This window comes from Falco biarmicus, chromosome 5 (assembly GCF_023638135.1).
Source record: "Falco biarmicus isolate bFalBia1 chromosome 5, bFalBia1.pri, whole genome shotgun sequence".
NCBI lineage: Eukaryota > Metazoa > Chordata > Aves > Falconiformes > Falconidae > Falco > Falco biarmicus.
Genome location: NC_079292.1, coordinates 163,444 through 184,350, shown reverse-complemented (window position 1 = coordinate 184,350; position 20,907 = coordinate 163,444). Strand labels below are relative to the sequence as shown.

The window sequence follows — 20,907 nt, the reverse complement described above, 5'->3', positions numbered from 1 at the left end:
AACTAACCTGGTAAATCCTGCAGTGTTTTTAAGTTCCATACAGGAAGAAGGACAACTGGAGCATGATTGCTTGGCTGCCATCGAGTATGTTTATTCCAGTCGTGAAGATCTGAAGGATGTGCCATTGGAGAGACCAGACTGGGAACTGTATAGTGATGGAAGCAGCTTCATGGAACAAGGAGTCCGATACGCCAGATATGCGGTAACAACGGAGACTACAGTTATAGAAGCAGGAGCATTGGCGAGTACCACATCAGCCCAAAAGGCGGAACTCATCGCTTTAATTCGAGCCTTAGAGATAAGCAAAGACAAGAAAGTAAATATCTGGACTGATTCAAAATATGCCTTTGGGGTAGTGCATGTCCATGGAGCTTTGTGGAAAGAGAGGGGGTTATTGTCCTCTCAAGGATCAAACATTAAGCATCAAACAGAAATTTTATGATTATTGCAAGCAGTTCAAAAGCCAGATCAAGTAGCAATCATGCACTGTAAGGCACACCAGATTGGGAATACAAAAATAATAGCTGGGAATAATTTAGCTGATAGAACAGCAAAAAAGGTAGCAAAGAAACAAGCATTGCAAATGGCAATAATTCCTTCTAAAACAGTAACCCTTCCTAGGGAAAACCCGAGATATTCAGAGGAAGATGACTAATTGAGTCCGTTATTAAATGCTAAGAAAAACTTAGCGGGATGGTGGGTAACTCCTAATGGACAGGTAGTAATTCCACCTCTTGTGATGAGAGAGAGAATTCAAACGAGACATCAGGAATGTCACTGGGGAGCAGAAGCCTTAGTAACATCTTTACGAAAACAAGTAATATCAGTTAAGATGTTGGGAATAGCTAAAATGGTAACTGCAAAGTGTGAAGTATGTTTGAAAAATAATCCAATGATTAAGAAAAAGGTTCAAATGGGTAGACTGAAATCTGGTGTAGAACCTGGAGATGATTGGCAAGTAGATTTTTCAGAGCTACCCAGACAAAATGGGTACCGGTACATCCTGGTAGGGGTTGATACTTTTACAGGATGGCCAGAAGCCCTTCCCTGTCGCACTACACAAGCAAAAGAAGTGGTGAAGTGGTTATTACTCCGAGATTTGGAGTTCCTATTGGAATTTCTTCTGACAGAGGTCCACACTTTGTTGCTGAAGTAGTCCAAAGTGTTAGCAAAGTATTGGGTATTAATTGTGACCTACATTTATCTTGGAGACCCCAATCTAGTGGGAAAGTGGAAAGGATGAATCAAACTTTGAAACCACAAATAAGTAAAATTTGTCAAGAAACCAGTCTAAAGTGGCCTCAGGCGCTTCCATTGGCATTATTACGTATCAGGGTACAGCCAAAGAGTGGAACCTCACTCAGTCCTTATGAATTATTATATGGAAAACCATATGAGTCTCCAGAACCAAATCCAAACGTACATGTAAAAGGAAAGCAGGATGTATATAACTATTTGCTTTCTCTAGGAAAAACTCCGGCTGCAATTCGGAGTGCAGTAATTTGGAATAGACCTTTATCCCTGGAAAATTCAGTGCATGATTTCCAACCAGGAGATTATGTCTATGTGAAGACCTGGACCTCTGAACCTTTACAGGAACGTTGGAAAGCACCTTTCCAAGTACTGTTAACCACTTTTACGGCTATCAAGATAGCAGAATCGGATGCTTGGATCCATTATACTCGAGTGAAGAAAGCACCTATTCCATGGAAGATTATCAACCGTGACCCAAAGACTTTAAATTTGACTTTGAAAAATGTCTCATTTTTCATATCAGGTTATGATCGTTCTTTGGATTCCATTTGGGTTGGTAGTGTTGGCAGGATCATGGGCTGACTTGGTGGACAGGAATGAAAGACAAATAGAGACAGAACAAGTGATTGAAATTCCCAAACAAACGGCTGAGGAAAATTTGATGGTAGGATTGATTAAAAGATTTGCCAATTTACAAAATGTTATGCAGATCACTGCTTGTTTACCAATACCGAGGGCAGTAGGTGAATCTATTCCATGGGGAATCTTAACCATGAATCTGACCAAATTAGAATATGAAAATGAGACAATGGATTGTAAACAAGAACCTAGGGAAACTTGGGAATTGCAAAAGGTTAAAGTTGGGGAAGAATCACCAGTATATTCAACCATTTGGGAATGTAAAGGATGATTTGTAGCTAAACCGGGATTATATGGAGATTTAGGGAACAAGGGATGGTGTTACTAGCCTAAAATGGCTACAACAAACACCAGTGTATGGATAACCGAGACAAAATGTGAGAAAAAGAATCGAACCCTACAGGAAAAGGAAATAGTTTGGGATTCGGTTTGGTCTATGACCTTATATTCCCATTTTCAGTATATGGCAAAAACTCCTTGGTGTTTTACCTGGGATGGAAAAGTGTTTTCAGTATTACCCTGGGTCAATGATAGATCAACTTCATTGGGAGAAAAGGAGAATAAAATAGTGCCATGGTGGAAATGTGAAAAAGTGTATGATTGTAGCAATGCAGACTTAATAATTCAAAGAATCCCTCCTTTGGCTGCTGCTTTAAAATATGGTTGTTTTTGTCGAGGTCTTAAGAATACTCTCAATCTATCTAGCGCCTATATACCCAGAAGAGGAATTATGTTTAGTTGTAGAAAATCTACTATTCAAAGTCCAGGACATTTAATTTGGGCATTGAGTGATGGAACCTGGACAACTCATCTACCATTAGATGGTAAAGTGAAACAAATAACTTTAGGCGTGCCAACATTGTGTCCGATTTGGAAGAAATCACCATTTAGAGGATCTCTAGAAAATTTAGAACTGAAACGAACAAAGAGATCTGAGACAAATGATGATACTTGGAATGAACCATCTACAGGAGTGAAAATTGGCTGGGCAATTGAATCACTTTTAAATCCTATAGCATCATATAGAAACAGAGCATGGCTTTATAAGTTAACTGGTCAAGTGGAAAAATTAGCAAACGTTACCAAAAAGGGGTTTAAGGAATTGAACATACAATTACAGGCGACCTCTAGAATGACTTTACAAAATAGAATGGCACTAGATATGCTCCTACTTAAAGAACATGGAGTATGTGGATATCTCAAAGATAAACTGGACCACTGTTGCATCCCCATTTCAAATGTCACACAAGATGTGGAACATGATTTGGATTTATTAGATAAAATTGAAAAAGAAACAGAATCAATTCAAGAAGATATGTCAGAAGACTGGTTAGGGAAAATTTTTAACAAATTAGGAAGGAACTTGAGCTCTTGGATACAATCCCTAATCAAAACTTTGTTTCTGTTACTGATTGTCTTTTTGATGATCATGTTGGTATATGCATGTTTGAAGAAGCAGTTTACCAATAGAATTGCAATCAATCGTATGATCATGAGAGAAGTACCAACCAGTCCACCAAGGTATAGCCCACCACCAAAATATGTTGAAACAAATGATATGTAAATAATGTGAAAGTATTGAAATAATGATTTTCAACACTTTCAAAGGGGGGAAATGTTATAGATTTGCTAATAAGTTAAGATTGATTGACTTTATTTGATTGATTATTTGATTTTATAAAATCAATCATGTAATAGAAATATAAGAGGATAAGAAAATATATTTTAATGAAACTTACAGTTATAGTAAAAAGCGGCTATAGAAAATCCTCTGTACAGCCCCGTACCAAGGCCGGAGGAATTGGTCAGAATCACCTAGTAGGAATGTTTAGAACTTAGATAACAGACTTAAGATTTGAGATGATTGTTTATATGTAACCTAGGAGGATGTACTAAAATGTCAAAATGAGAATTTATGTGAACTGGGGAGAGTCGAGTGAAGCAACCCATAGTTGCCGGCCAAGAAACAGTTACCTCAAGTGGCAGGTAATTCCGGCAGGGGGAGATCGAGACCACCGACTCACATACCACCTACCCAAATCGTACCCCAGACCCATTTCCGGACCTTTCTAACCTTTACTGCGCAGAATCGGATATGGGAGGAGAGTATGTTAATGATTTATGGGAAATCTTATGATTATGCATGGATATTTAATGAATATGTATGAATGAGTTCTATACAAGGTGTATGATTTTGAACCATGGTGTGCGTCGATCGTGAGGGGACTCACTCACGCACCCGGCCGTCCATAAAGAAATGTCTGCTTATCTACATCACATTGGTGTCGGTAAGTTCTTCATTCCGAGATTTCGGTAACACTGCCATCCCATTCTACTCTTGTATGGAAAGCGAGTAGCACAAGGAGCAGAAGATAGCCCCAGAAGTTGTACACAACCGTCACTGTGGCTTTTGTGCAAAACTATTCCTCTATCCTTTGAGCTCCTTTTGTGTGACACCCACCATTAACTAAAGCTTAGGGACTGAAAGTTGATTCCTTTTTTTATAAAAGTCTGCTGCTTAGCCATTCCAGAATGTCCAAACCAACTTCTTACTGCAAAGAGCAGCCCACGTGTGACTAGATCACAACTCGGAAAAAACCCTCCTGGAACAGCCTTTTCAGTGATCCCTGACTTTGGGCTTGCAACCGTGGCACGGGGATGTTTGATCACATCCAAAGCCAGAAAGGAAGAGCTAGGGAGCTTTTGCTGAATTCAGTGGTTTTTCAGCGGATCCAGCCGCAGCCCAGCTGACAGCAGAGATGAGTTACACTTCACAGCTCAGGCACGCATCAGAGGGCTGTGTACTTCTATTGCACAGACACCCGAAAAGAGGCAGTCCTGGGTGCTTGCTGTTCAGAAGATTTTTCCATCTTGCATCACATGTGGCCTAATTTTCATTAAAAACTTGATGTTCTAAACCATCAAAGCTCTTAGGAAATGACAAAGATTTCCAAGGGACAAGTTTTGCCCATAAGCATGGGTGAGGCATGCCCCACGGCCACTATCATCAAAAAAAATCAGTGGCCATTCTTTCCCTTCTGCAGCAGGCCCTCAGCCTCTCCTGGAAGGTCTGCGGAAGCTATCCTTTCTTCTGCCCCACCATTGATGCTGGAACTTTAGGAAACCCTGGGAGTTTTACGCTCTCTCCTTCCAGGTGAACCTCAGAGAGTGCTCTCCTGAAAGGAGGAGGAGCAGAGTAAAATACAGACCATTCAGGACAGCCGAGAGAAAAAGAAAGAAAAAAGAGAGTATGTCCCGCTCCTCACTAGCAGCTGGGGCTTCCAGGAGCACCCAGCCGCTGGCCAAGGCCTGGGTACCCCGGGCTGGGACCGTGTGATGCCCCCACCACAGCATGTCCCAGAGCACATGGACCAGGGCATGGAGGGGCCGCAGCCTCCTTGTCCTCAGTCCCAAAGCCACACCTGGTTCTGTGGAGTGAGAATTCGGATCTCAGTCGGGTTAACACCTTGGCACATCATGGAGGGATTACAACTCGGCATTCAAAGAAACAGGGGTGTGGGTGGCCCAACAGCACAGAACTGTTTCCCAAGTCCCTAACTTCTGCTGCTTTCTGGCACTCATCTTTTTGCCCACGGAACGTCCCCAGGTTTTGAGGTTGGTTTTGAACGTGATTCTCAACCAACCACATGAACACAGAGATCCAGCTTTACACGATGTAGGACACGGCAAGTGAAGGAGGGATCAGCACTTAGGATTTTGCTTCTCCCTGCAAAAGCGGCTTAGAAATGGGTTTTGGAAGAAATCAGATGTAACCCAGTACATTTCCATATCCAGAAAAAAACAACAAAAAAAGAATTTTAGGTGATTGAGCCCCCCCACCACGGGCTTCCTTCCAGCACTCAAGAGCCATGGCTTTATTTGCATGAATAACTAAGAAAGTTCATTTTGAGCTTAAACAAAACAAATTTCAAACCACTTCTTAACCGCTGGCTTTGCAAGTTGCACAGTGCTGATGAGTTCTGTAAATCACCTGATCCAGAAGCGTTCGGCTAAGCAATTTATGGAGGCAACTGCAAAAACACACATGGAGGCCAGCCACTTCCCCGTGGGGCTCGAGATCCAACTGCAATTTCACAGTGCTGCACTAGGGCAAAGCTACTAAATATTCCCTGCAAGGGGCACACGCTGTCTGCAAATCGTCCTCCAAAGGGATCTGTGACTGGCATGCAAATGCACGAGGAAGGCTGTCACACTGCTCAGAGTCGTCAAGAAGCAAAATTAATGACTCCCTAGTTAAAGATCACGGGTTTCTTCTTTAAACTCTTTTTGCACCCTGGGACAGTCTCCACCCTGACGATACAGCGGCTCAGCTCTGTTTTGTGAGGGATGGGGGGTAGGTGACCTCCTTGAGGTCCTCTCCCAAGGGGCCCATGGAAGAGTTCAGATCTCCTGAGGGACCACGAGGGTTTTTCCAGAGCAGGCTCCTCTTTCTAAACACCGATCGCTTGCCCAGCTCTGTTTCCTGTAACTCCCAGGCTGCATGTAAGTAATTTTCCTATTTCTCTGCCACAACAACAACAAAAGCTCTCCAGGCACAACCCCTGGAGATCCCTGCAGCAAAGTGATGGACAGCCCCACCACCACAGCAAAAATCCCAGGGCCAGGAGCACAGCGCTGAGCCAGGATTCCCTTGGGAGCAACTTTTTAAATCAACCCTTTCCTTCCACAGCTCTAACAACTGCAGCTGGCGGCCAGGAAGGCGGTTTGTTAACACGAGCCCTGGTTAATTACTGTAGGTGGCATCTGCCAAGTAAACCCTGCGCAATTACCGTATCAATAAAAAGCTGTTTCATGGCCTTTGTATCTGTCAGCTTGGAGCAGTAAGGAATGGCTCGAAGCAGCTGGGTTAGTGATCTCAGCACCCTCCAGAACGGGAGCCTGGCTGCTGGGGACCACGGGCCTCGCACCTCCTTCCTCTTAGATGGGGAAAACCAGAGCGTTCCCTGGATGGAAATCTGACAGGGACCTCCCACTCCTGAAAAACACCTCAAGCAGCACCACACGGACGGAGAGGAAGGACAAGGTAACCTGAACCACGGAGCTTGCTGCAAGCATTCCCTGCCCCGTGCCAGCACAGCAAGGCCATCACCTCTGTAAGGGCAAAGGCGGCGTAACTCGGTGGGTCAGTGATAACCGCTCCCAGAAAAAGACCTGACAGCACTTCTGTCAGCCGGGAGGAGCATAAAGCTTGTCTAGCAGGCTGCTCGCACTCTGACTTCTGGGGAGGGTGCTCACCCTGCTGAGGACAGCGAGCCCTGTAACACGCGACCCAGATGAAGCATAGGCTTGAGCCACGAGGTGACGATTCCCACGCAGGGACAGCAGCACACGTGTGGCACGTTCACAGACACCCTGCGCTCAGCAGGGCTCAGCCACTACGGTCTGGCAGCGCCTGGAGCGCGGGAGGTGACCCAGGGGCAGGGAGCACGTTTCACTCAGCTCCTACCGCCTCAGGAGCCCGATGGTGCATCCACGTAATAAAGGCTCATCCTGGAGGTCTATAGGGGCTTAGTGCTCGTCCACCAAAGCTCTTCTGCTGTGTACCTCTCTGCCTTTACAAACACCTTGCAGCACAACGAATGCATGGTATGAAAGCTCGCTGCTTTGGCTGCTCTGGGATCAGCGGTCGGAGCCAGGCGCGCTAAGCCCTGGCTCTGCACAGACCAGCTGGGAGCCACGGGGACAGCAGGAAGGTGCTGGCACTGCCCTGCTGACCACCGGCTCTTCCTAGGAATTCCGTGGGAACCAACTGGGCTGGAAGAGTATTTGTGCCTCGCCTTTGCTGTGGGTAGCAGGAGGAGGAGAAAGGAGCTGTACCTGAGATGTCGCAGCAGACTGTTGATACACTCTGGCTTCTCGGGGTTTGAAGATCACGTAAATTTCAACTGAAGAATTTGGCCAGACATCTCCCTCCTAAGACAGGAGACAACAAACCATTTACCTTCAAACGTTACATTTCTTGTTTTCAACCACAGCCCTGTAAGCCTTTATTTAGAGCATCAATGACGAGCAAGGAGCAAACAACACTTACAAAATGTGTAAGACTTTGGAAGCAGCTGTGAAAAAAATTAAGTCCCTTACCTTAACTAGCACCCGGTAAAGGCTTGCCTTTTTTTTTTTTTTTTTTTTTTTTAATTAGGGCTATAATAAAGGAACTAAACTGGCTGGCTTCGGCATATCAAGGATCTCTTCAGAAGTGCCAGCTGACCTAAAGAAAAGATACGGTTTCCCTCCAAACCTTCCCTTATATCCCTGTGTCACTACAGCCATGTGAACACGTCTTCTCAGATCAGAAGAGATTTAGCAAGTCAAATGGATTTTTCCATTCTTAGTTACAAAGACAGAAAGAAAGAAAACCATGCCTGCCTTCATCATTGCAGAAGAGATCTGTAAACCAGCTCACAAACAAAGGCAAGGTCCCGTCAGGGCTGGCTACCCCGGCCAGGGCTCACTGTCCAAGCCTCCCTCTGCTTGCAGGCAACAACTGGCAGAAGAGGAATATCAGGGCTTTGCAATCTGCTCCAGCTGCCTGCAGGTCTCCACAGGGGGTATGAGACATTGCCCATGACACAAAGCCCTAGTTGTCCTGGCCTCCTCCCGTTCCTGCATCACCGCTGCTGTCGGAAGCGGAACCGGAGCTGGGTCAGTGCCCACGTGGCATTTCTCTGACACTAGAATGTGATCCTGGCTCAAAATAACCCAAACCGAACACCAAAATGGTGAACTTCCGCTGCACAAAAAAAATCCAGCTTCAGCAAGAACCTGGGAGAAGCCTGCAAGCGTAAATCTTCAAACAGCGAGGGAGTGGCGATGGGTCCCTGCAGGTGTTATTCCCAGCGGCCGAGGCCCCAGCGGGATGATTTGCCCAACACCACCGAGACCACGGTGATCGCTGCAGTGTTGCTGGCATCTCTCTGTACGCTGTATAACTCACCAGATGTCCTGCCATGCTCCAGGAAGCCAGTCAGTGGTGCAATAAGATCCTGGTAAGGGACATATCTCCCTACATCCAGGGTGCTGCTGGATCCCAAGGCACAGTCAGATGAGACTGCTCTAAGGCATCAGAGGAGACAAGCCTACGGACGAGCAACACAACCCATCCATTCATATGCACCCGCACAGCTCTCTGCAACAATCCTAACGCAGCATTATTGATGGAGCCTTGCACTCATATCCTCACTCCCAAGAAAACCTGCACCAGCAGTTAACAGACTCAAACCTCTTGAGCTTCTGACATGAAATCACCATTCTCCAGGATTCAACGTATTTGGACAGAAACTTCAGGCAGTACGGCCACAATCAGCTTCCCTGTATTGTCAGTGAAGCTGCACGCCAGACTGTTTGACTCAAAGGGAGAGGGCAAGAAGAAATCATCAGTTACACATTATTCTACTATTCTGTGGCTAAAAAAAAATTGTGAAGGACATGACTGTTTTGGGAAACCTTTGTCATTTCTCCCTTCATTACTGCTGTATGTCAGACCATAAAACTGGAAAATATTGTGACCTATTTCTCCTGGGAAATGAAAATAGGCTGTTGGAAAGGTTCCTCACATTCCTGCTACCCCACGGGGAAGAAAGAATTGCTGGTTAAAAGGATACACTTCACTACTCACCCTTGCGGGCTACTGCTACACAGGCGTACCAGCCCTAGGACACGGCAGGAGCCAGCGGTCTGCCGCGGCTAGCATATTCTCCGTAAGATGGCAGTGGAGTCAGATCATGGAAAACTACCGTGGATGCTTGCCAGGGCAGAAATGCAACTATGCAGTGCTGTGAACACGATACTGCAACACTTCTGGCTTAATGTCAGCCTCAGGCAGGCTGCAGCTGGCAGGTGGCATAAAATACAGACGGTGGATGTATGATGATCCAGCACAAAAACTCCTGCTGTTGTGCCCTGGCTTTGCTACAGCATATGCCGACGTGATACCCGAGGGGACGGCACACCATGACTCACCGCTACAGAAGTGACCTCAATAAGGAGACCAACCATAAATAGATGCAGATCCTATTTCCCCTCCCTCAGCCCCTAAATAATGCGAATCTCCTCAACCTCCACCAGCCTGAAAAGGAAAAAGCTGGTCTTGGAAAGTGGGGCACCACCAACTGTCGGCCTGCTTTGTTTGGTGGAGGGAGAAGGTGATCCATGGAAAGGAAATCACTGCTCAAAGCACACCAAAACCCCCAAAGACAGAGCTGGCAACACAAGTACTGAAGTGACTCCCCAAAGTGCATCCTGTTAGTTCAGGGCACTCAGGGAAAAGGCAGCGCCAAAGCCAGTATCTGCCCCTTCCCACAAATAACCGAACCCACAGCGAGCGGAGGGATGGACCATAGCTCCCACTGGAGATGGCGCCTTCTGCCAAAAACCAAAGTGCTCTGCAGTCCCCTCTCATTTGGATGGGGACCAGCTGGGCACCTCAGCTGAGGTGGACGTTTGCAGGAACAAATATCGCTGTTATCTCCTGGCCCAACCTCTGCACCAACAGCAGTAGCACTTGCGTAACCTGCACATCTTGAAGACCACCTCCATCGGCTCAGAGCTGACACGTGGCACTGAGGAGTCGCTACCAGGCAATGACAAGACAGTGATGACTTGTCAAGGTAAGAGCAATGATTACAAATCCTTTTCCTCCCTTTCCTCTGGTTTCCATTTCCAAGGAGTCAGCTCCCACGTGTCTGTACTGTGACTTACAGCTAAGCTGTGGTGGGGAAGGTGCAGCAAAAAGCAAGGACTTTGTCCTTTGAGAGCCACCTGGGCTTCTACCACAGATGCTCCTGCTGACATACCATGCGTCTTTGCAAAAATAAATCAACTTCGAGATGCACTCAGGAAGTCAGAGTTACAGAACAGCTTGTTTCCCACAGGCTTGGACGGCTGCTCAAAACGTTCATGGTCACAGGCTGACTACAAAACCGCTCCTCCTCTTTTCTCTTATTATTTTCATCAGCAAGTTAACCTTATACAGGCTGAAACAGCCTGCTGCAGCTTCCACTGAGAGCAACCCCTGGCAGCTAACGGCCCGCTTACACAGCAAAGCTGCTGCACAAACCCTGCAAAGCCACCCTGCCCAGAGAGCCTTTCCAAGGCTATCGTCCCTCCAGCGGCCTCCTAACCTCTGGGAACCTCCAGCCGCTTGTTCCAAGGGTTTGATTCTTTCTATAGGGTGCTCCCAGGCACCACAGGTGATAGGTGAGAAGAGCAGCCGCCGCTTTTGGCCAGAAGGTCCGAGGCAGCAAGGTCCCAGCTCTGGTGGGGCCCCTCCAGCAGATTTACACGGCGCTGCAAGAAGGGTCTCTGTCCACGCTACAAGTTACGGGACTCTCACCGGGGAGAAGGTTGTGGAAGTCAGCAGCAGTGGATTTTTAGATTTTACATTTGATAGGAAAAAAGACTAACATTTGATGTGAAGACACCCGTACGCCAGGGGGGAAGACAGACATCAGCAAAACTATGAATGTGAAACCCATTGGTCCATAAATCATGGAATTAATGGAAATCTAAAGACTGATAATGCTGAACCAGCCAGGAGGGGAACGACTCCTGTAGTATCCCACTTACACCCAGTCCTAAGCAAACTGTAACATCAACACAGCCATTCAGGAAAGGTTTCCACTCAAGACTTGAGGCCAGGCTACACTCTGGGTCCGTACAGCGCTACACGGAGCACCAGGACTCAGCGGGCAGCCAGGCTGCTGGACCTCACCCTAATGCACTTCAGGAGCCCAAGAGCAGGTTAAGCTCGTTATGGAGACCTAGCCCAGTTGTAATGAAGCAGGAGCCCTGCGACATGCTCCAAAACCAGCTGGCACAGCTCAGGCGATCGGCTCCCGCTCTCTGCAATACCCCTGCTGCTCTGACACAGGCTCTTGGTCCCATCATGCTGCTCTCAGCTGCAGTGGTGTGAAACTGCAGCTGTGCTCACATGGGGGGCTCTCAGCCTCATTCGGGCTATAGGAGTAACCAAGAAGAGAACAAGATCCCCTTCCTTAAAAAAAAAAAATAATAGTTTCACCTACTATAAAAGAAAGAAGAGGCTCGGATTATTCTAGCGTTTGCAACAGGATGAGAAGGGATTTTGCATTGCTCAGGCAGCAGGCATTCTTCATCTCAGACCATGCAAATACTCAGTCAGGGCTCTGTTTCGTTGAAGGACATGAGGTTTTGATTGCACAAACACAAAAGCAAAAAGTTTTCTCCAAGTCTGCAATGAAACTCAAAAAGTTCGTTTAAAGCTGCCAGCCTTGCGTGCAGGCTCACAGACGATGCTGGGAGGGAGAGTCACACATGGTATAAATCCAGATTATATGAAGGGATTGGTCTTTCCGTGATTAAACGGGCTGAACTTGGCCTCCTTTCCATAGAGGACCTTTTCATTCTTCAATAGGTGAACTAATGCCCATGGTTAATCCCCATACGCTACGTGTAAGGCCTGCCCTTATATATAATAATCAGTACCCCTGAACACTGTAAGGACACTTATGAAGTGCCCTTAATTTATAGCCCTTGCAGCAGAGCTCAGCTTTAGGCAGGCTCTCGCCGCCTGCCAGGAGCTCGCTGTTTAGAAACGCTTTTTGCAACAACCTCTCCCAGCCTCACTAGAAACCTCATGTCTTCGCTCTCGGCACATCAAGACGCTGACGCGGGTATCTGCCAAGTGACCTCATTCAGGGAGGAGGAGGAGGAGGAAGAGAGGTTCTCAGCTATTGCTTACCACCGGCTCAATGGCAAAAATATCACTGGAGAAAAGCATAGAGTCTTCTCGCACCTTTGCCCTCTGGTTCTGGAAGGCGCGGGAGAGAAGGGAAAGGCGTTCTTGGAGCGTGGGGTCCATTGCACGCTGCTTGAGAAAAGAATCCCTCTCATTCTCCTCCTGCTTCTGCAGCCTGAGACAGCACCTGCAGCCATGGGGAGACACAAACCAAGCAGATCATTTAATAAACAACATATTTGCAGAGACTGTCGCGTAAGCGCAGGAGCAGCCACGCACTGGGGGAGGAACAGCAGGAGCAGCTCAGCAAGGGGCTGACCCCAAGCCACGGGGTCCCAAGCAGATCAGGTTATCACTTGTTCGCTGGCACGGCAGGTAGTTTTACGCCACACTCACGAGCTAAGAGGAGGTTTTTGAAAGCTAGCAGCCCTCAGGAGAGCCTCCTGGCTCAAAGCTACTGCCACGACTAATGGACAACCCACCAACACCCTCAGATGGCTTTTCCTCCCGTAGAGGTGCTCGGGGAGATGGATGAAGATGAAGGAGCACACACTGCAGTGCTTCGCTGGCAAGGGGAGAGCAGCTAGGATTCAGCTGCAGGTTACCAGCATCACTCTTTTTTACCTTCCCTTTTGGACTGGCAGGGATAAGCAAACTAGATCTGCTCCACTGCCTACACTGCCATCCAGCAGAGGATCCCAGAGCATTTGAAAAGCCAACTCACGGACTTTCAGGCATTGCATCACTTCAGTGAAAATAATGGGTTTATATGCATGAAGACAGAGGCCCCGAGAGGTGAAGGGACTTTGCCTAGCATCACCCAATAACGAAGGCAGGACCAGCATCTCTGAATGCAAACCCTTACATCCAGCCTTGAACCACTGCAACATTTTTCTCTTTTTGGCCTTCTCCACAGAGCTTTGACACAGGTCACCTCTCCCTCACTCGGTAGTTGTAGCAGCAATCATTCTAGTGTTTAAAGCTCGCAACCGAGAGGTGAGAAGGGAGCACTGCTGCAGAGCACTTGCTTCCCAGCTGGCACGTGGATGTGCCCCCTTCACGCTCCAGTCCCCTGGCCACCAAGGACCAGCAGGTGACTACTCGAGGGCGATGAGGGGAAGGCTCCATACACAGCACATCAGGGCAACGTGGTATAAACAGGACCGCAATCACCACCCAGCTAAATTCCAATGCATTTAGAAAGGAAACACAGCCATGGACATTACTAGCAGCACGCAGACAGAGCCTCGGGCAAATGCTGTCACCAGTGCCAAAAATACTTTCTTTGGCTTGCTCCCTGTGGAGTGTCATGAGAAATGTTTTTCCACGGCTGACCTACAGCGCTGTGCATGAGGGGGGCTTCCAGGCACCGAGATGAGCAACCCTCAACTAAGCCTTCATCAACAGACAATAATTCCATTGTTGAATCCCAGAAAGTCCTGCAGGAGGGAGACAGAGCAAACCCCTGGGTAGACCTTGTGATGATCCAGGTCTTTTGGGGTGACAGCCAAGCGCAGGGTGCTGAACTGCCTCCTCCCATTGGAAAGGTCCTCTCTGCTCTGACATCTCAAAAGCTTCTGCTACAGCAGCACAGAGGCCTCGGAGCTATGACCACCTCTAAGACTGCAAGTAAGGAAGAACAAAGCACTCTGCTCAGAGTACAGAACACGAGCTGGCATAAGATCAAGTGCCATTGGAAAAAAATGGGTTTAAGTTAACTGTGGGGAAACCTGGTTGCTTCTGAGGGGAGAGAGGATCACTCAGGGTCCCATCTGAGATAGGCAGGTGGGAAGAGATGCTAAAAGAATGGCGCAGGGACGTACTAAGAGAAGGTCATGAGACTTTTTCTGTTAACACACTGATCTTGCACAGAAGTCACACACTGCGCAATTAAAAACAGAGAAGAGTGGAAAACTAGTTTTGGCCTTCAAGGCATTTCTGACCTAATTACACTGAACTTTATTTGCTCAGAAGCCCTCAAAAAGTTCTCCAGTTGAAGGCAGTTTCCTGACCAGCTCTGGGTTCAGACTAACTCCTATACACCTACAGCCATTCAACTCTGAGAAGGCACACAAGGACTCCCTAAATCACCCCAGCTTTTAAGTGTCATTTCCAGTGCATCCCCTTGGGCTAGAAGTGTTTCCCTGCTGCCCCAAACGGAATTTCAAAGTTTCAGAGACACCCTGTGGAGAGCCTGCCCCACCTCTCAGCACCACGAAGACACAGGTGCTGACGCCCAAAGGCACTTCCAAGTCCTGTGCTGCCCTGCCTTCCCCGCAGAACCCTCCACCTCCGAACTCTCCGAGCCCCGGAGAAGGGGCAGGGATACCTCGCTGTGCTGGAAGCCGGGACAGCGCAAGGCAATTCAGCATCCTACAGCCGGATGGCCTCAACGTTCGGGGCCAGCAAAGCACCCTGCCCTGCGCACTACTGCAAAAGCAGGCTGAAGAAGGTTGCCATCTTATCAAAGCTGGAGGGGAAGAAACTGCAGTGAATATCACAGCAGGTACGCTGCCTGCAGCTGTTAGGTGCTACCGCTCAACGCAGTCCCAGGTAAGGAGTGCCGACACCTTCCTCAGCCTCACAGACCCTCTGCGAGCCCAGGGACCTGGCCTCACTGACTTAGGGCTCCCACAGATGGGAATTTGCTCTCCGAGGAAATGCAACCTTTCCTCCCCAAAACATGAGCTGGAACATGGATGGAACCGGAATGGGAAGCACTGAGCTCCATTACCCTGAAGCCCAGGGGGGGACACCCTGGTGTCGTGGATGGTTTACTTGTCCTACGCCATTCAAAAAAGCACCAACATCCCTCTGAGGCCATACGTTAGTTTTACCCTTGGGCAGCCTGTCTTACTGAAATGAATCTTCCCAACGAACCTCAGCTTCTCCTGATCCTCCCCTTCTTGACTAACAAAAGCCTTCCACTGGAGTGGGCTATGACTTTACTCCGATTGTGGATGACCACGGATCTGTGGTTTGACAGCGTGATGTAGGTCTTCCCAGCTGTCAAGGAGTTCCTGTCTAGCCTGATGTTGACATCTTCAGCGGCTCCATGAAGGCTTGTGTGAATATCTTCACCTGGAACAAAGCAAAAGCGAGACTTTGCTCATCGCCCTTGCTGATGGGAGTACAAGGAACAGAGGAAGCCACAGGGAACAGAAGTGTCACAGCCTTTAGCTGTATTAGCAGTTCCACAGATCAATACCTTTATCACAGCCTGATAGCTGCATGTGTACAGCACGAGGATGTCCTGGACACCACCTTAAGCACCTTATTTCTGGGTGGGCTTGTGAAGATTTATCCCCAAGGTGACCCTGTCTACAGGGGGACTTTTTCAGATGTGCCCAGGTGGCCTTTGGGTTGCCATCCCACTCGGGTCCCAGGGAATTCTGCATCTGAGTCGTTCAGGTGACTCTCAGGAGTCCCACCTCGGTCACGGCTCGCCCAGAGTCTCCTGCAAGCACGCCACCGGGGTTGTGTCTCTCCTGATCCCTTGTTGCCAACAAGCCAAGGTGCCTGGGGCATGTAGGCAGAAGAGGGAGGCAAGCAAAGTGACAGCCCACGGCAGGATGGGACGCAGATGAGAACTTCACTGTGTTGGAGCAGCAGCACCCTCACTTGCTGTGTGTCTGTGCAGACAGGTCGGAACGAGACTGGTGGGGCACGGCCCACGCCAACCTGCCCATCACAGCCCTGCAAGCCCATTTCTTCTGCCTGGAGCCTGTCGGTGCCTGTGCCTGAGCGTGCAAGTCTGCACCGAGTATTCCCAAGCTGTCCCACAACCCGAGCGAGCACGCCTTTGCTTTCCACCTCAGACCGAAGAGGAGAGAGCCCCTGGCTGCACACAGCAGCCGATTAACGCCTGGAGTCTTGCTGGAGCACCCGCCAGCACTTCACCCTCCAGAAGAGACCCCCACCAAAGCGTCCCTCACTGCCAGAGCTTCCAAACCTTCATTCTTCCCAACCAAGCAACTCCTGGGAGTCAACCATCTCAAACTTGAGCACCGAGCCTACTCTGCCTGTTGCAGGTGAGGGTTTCCAGGTGAGAAGCAAACCACAAACACGAGACATTCTCCGTCGAAATGGCACTTCTGTGGAGCGTGTTTAAAGCCTCAGAGCCAGCCCCAGCTGAGAAGGGCAGCGACCCGGCCATCCCTGGAGAGCATCCCCCTGCCGAGGCAGAGCCTTCTCCTCGCTGCACGGGTTACAGCAAGGCAGCCAGGGGATGGACCTGCCTTTCCAAGGCGGCCACGCAACAGCATGGGGGAGAGCTGGCGGTGTCCTACACGGACTCCTTAAACCCTAAGGCAGACACAATGCGGCGAATCACAGCCGTGCCAGGAGAAAGAGAGCCCCTCTCTTGGAGGGAGGTTGGGAAGGAATCACCCTTTAAACAGATCTCTGCAGCCATTCCCTCACCTCCACACATGGAGAGTTCAGCCTTCGTGCCTGTATAACCTCAACTTCTCTGCTCTTAAGGGAGCCCAGGAGGAGTGGGAGGGACTCGTGGCCAGAGATGAGTTATGTTGCGAGAGAAACAGCGACGTCTCCAATGACTGGACAGCCTGCTTTCTGGAACGGACAACTTAGCGTAGAAAAATAACTGAGGTTCAGAAGCGTTACAGAGGCAGGTGTGCTTTATAAGCACTGCCTCCCCCCTCCGCTGAATCCTCGGCGTACGTTGGCAAGCAGAGGAAGCAGGACCCAAGAAATGGGAGACATGCACAGTGCTTTGAGCATGTACAACTCGGGTTCATGGAAACATGACATGAAAAATGCTCTACGAGACAACAAAGTACTGCAAAATGAACTCCACGAAAACTATCATGATCTCCCTGTCTAAACCCATGGCCAGGTGGGTCTTGAAATAATGGGTATAGTTCTGATCTTAAAAACCAACCTGAAGCCTTTGAAATTTAATTGTTCTTTCTGCCCTTCTCCGAAGTACAGAGCAGCTTCTATACGAAGACTGAACAGGATTCCTCAACCTAGAAACCACACAGGAGATAGGTAGGTTTGTAGAAGTATGAATGGCCTGGGAAAAAGTGAACGAGGAAAAAGTTGTCACAATTTGTTGTAAAACAGGAACCCGAGGGCCTGAAATGGTATTAGTTAAAATGAGAGAAAAGTAGTTCTAGTACTTTTCCTAGGAATATTCCTTCCTTTGGAACGTACTGCCATAGGTGCCTACAGGCGCTCATCGCTATAAATCCACAAAGCAACTGGACAAAGGCTTGGAAGGTAAAACCATCAGAAGCGATTAAACAAAGACGTGAATAAAGCCTCCAGCACAGAAAAATGCTGCCTCCAAGGCCCACGAGGGAGAAAGCATATGCACTGCCTGCTTCTACACGCTTTGCTAAGCATCCCCTACCGCTGCTCTCCTGGAGAGCACTTACACTCCCGGCTGCAGGCACCGAGGACGCTTCTGAAGGCTGGAGGGCTTTGCCGGAGCACCTTCTACCACAGAGAGAAGGATCTGGCATCGTGCTGACTGTGTAAACCCACAAACCTCCCGGTACAGACGAGAGCGTGCAGACGCCAGCGAGTCAGGAGGGAGCAGCAGGTCTTTCTGCCAGGCAGATAAACTGACACAGCAGAGCTGTCAGGGTTGGCCCAGGGCAGCTGCAGGCTTCACGGCCTGGGTGCCAAATCAGATGTGACATTTATTTAAGACTCTTGATGGTTTAATATATAAGTCTGGAGGAAAAGAAAAAAACAACAACAAAACAATCTCTGTACTGTACCAGCAACGTAGCCCTAGTTATTTCACCTGATGGGGTAATGTCCGTGGGTCTGTGCTTTGGGACGCTTTGCTGCCATGAAAGCACATTTACTGAATCCAGACGTACCTGCCCTATCGTTACTTACACAACACGATGATCTTATTACAGGCTGTCAGCTCTCTCATTCTTACATGCTTTTGACGTATTTCCCAGAGACAGCAGGACACAGCTCACTCTGCAACCTGAACAAAGCAACACCTGAACTTGAAATTAAAAGAGAGGCTTCTTACACAGCAGTAGAGCAGGTGCCTTGGGCTGTGCACTCCTGAGCGATGCTCTCTGAGACAGCGGGAACACCACCGTGTTTTATTCCAGCATCCATCTGCATGGCTATGGCCACCGGTATCTCAGCACATCATGGTAACTTTTAACTATCTGAAAGTAAGAAACCCAGCACTGGGTCATCCTCTGGGGGGCCTGTTGTGCAGGAGGAGAGGGAATTTACAGAAGAGCTAAAATATCTTTCCGAATATTAAGCAAACCCTTGAACAAGATTTCAAAACAAATTTCAGGTTTTATGAAGAATGCGTTCCCAGCATTCAACAGCCAGTACCTTCCTCCATCGATTACTGCTCTAAATATTAGGAAGCTGGTAGCCAGATGGATTAGACTGAAGAGAAACAAAACAGCACTCTGCTGCCTTTCGTCCTCACCGTAATATTCTCCCTCTATCCCTGTAACTCCCTCCTCGCTGAATTTGGATTTTAAACCTTTTTAGGAGTGCATGACAGTCAGGTTCAGAATATTTGGGTAACAGGGAAAGCAAGTTTAAGTTAATTTGCCCAGTTTGTCAGAAAACTATGCCTGGCTCTCACCTCTTCTAAAAGAGACAGGTCCTGCTGCTTTTTCACTGAAAATACAAGCAAGCAACGAAAGCCGAGCTCTTCACTCAGAAGTGTCATTGTACCTCCACATCGACCCTTTGAGCAGTTCTTTTGCTCCTGCTACTATCACGATACCCAACTGCCTCACCATCACCAGCATATTCTGGTTTTTCAAACAGCATGCAAAGGTCTGCTGGTACCACTTCACCACCGGAGAAGGGAGTCACTTCACCAGGCTAACGATCTCTGGAAAGCGAGAGGAGTCCCCTGCGGCTGGATCCAGCCCTCCCCACCATATGCTTTTGGCTGCACCTCCCACAGAGCTACCTCGGTCAGAGTCAGGAGCGCTGCTCTGAGCTGTTTTGCTGTCAGGAAGCTAATGGCATCACCTACAAAGTGTGCTGGGTCTCTGACAAAGGCCACCTGTCAGTCCCCACGCTCGTATTTCCAGCACTAGAGCAAAACACAGGGCAGCGACAGTCATTTTTAAGTGCTTCTCGGAGGCAGTGCTCATGAGCTACCTTCAGACATCATTAAAACCATCGTGCTAGTTACTCCAGCCCTAGGAGCAGCTTGTTTATAAACCTCACCATTAAATAACTGCTGCCAGCACAGGGGTTTCTACAGGACCATTGCCCAGGCTACAACAAAGCTCAGGGCACCCTAATCATCACTGCTGCCACAGCTGATGCTGTCAACAGCTAAAGCCCCCAGCAAAGCCCCCTCTGAGCCCATGCAGCCCATCGCAAGGAAAGGATCTGCTACCCCAGAGCACTGCAAGCCACCGTGAGACAACAGATGGGCAGGAAAAGGGAGATGGAGAGCAATGACCAGCCACAGCGTCTACGGGACAGGTCGCAGGCTCTTCAGACGGCTCTCCTGCACTTAGGAGTCACCTTGCTTTCCACCAGGCTCCTTGTTGTGCATCCTCCTGTAATGGAGCACCCAAAGGATTCCCCATTACCTCCTCCGCACTGTGCTTAGGAAGGGCTGTTGGCTTTCTTACGGGATGAAATACTCCAGCGCAGGAATATCTGGGAGCCAGCACAGAGCCTTTGTGCTGCCCAGCGTGAAGGAGCCTCGCAGAATGGACTGAAAGGACAATGAAACTGTTGGATAACACAAGACAGCGCTGCCGCATATCCAGGATGCCGTGGGCTATATATAATCATTATTGGTACTACAGCCATGATACGCTGGGGTTGCTGATCACTGAAACACTGCTTTTGGCCCATGGGGAAAAACAGGGCAGGAACCTTCATTCTGATTGCCTGGCAAAGACATGCTTAATACGCCACTTCATATATCAATCACCCTTCAAGCTACTCTTCTGCTTCTCAGCAGACGCTGATTGATCCACGAGGAAAGGAGACTAATGAATGGTCAGTTCTGCCCCGAAACGCATCCAGGGTTCATGGCACCTAAGAACATACTAGTGATTTCCACTGATGATAGAAGAGACAAGCTGCACTCCAGGATGCCCTGCAAAGAGATGAAAACTACATTCTCCAGAAATCCTTCACAGGCTAAGAACGGGATAGGCGGCGTCACATGGAAGTCTGCTTCTGGGGATGAACAAAACAGCCAAAACCGAGACTTCTGGCAAGTCCTGAGCCTCCTCTGCTCTGGCTGGAGTCAGTACAAACCGCGAGGGCTCAGCAATCTG

At 48.5% G+C, this 20,907-nt stretch overlaps 1 pseudogene; it reads right to left on the bottom strand.

The window, feature by feature from the left end:
* LOC130149619 (hydrocephalus-inducing protein homolog) overlaps positions 1–20,907 on the bottom strand; it is a 68,134-nt pseudogene that overhangs the window by 20,069 nt on the left and 27,158 nt on the right.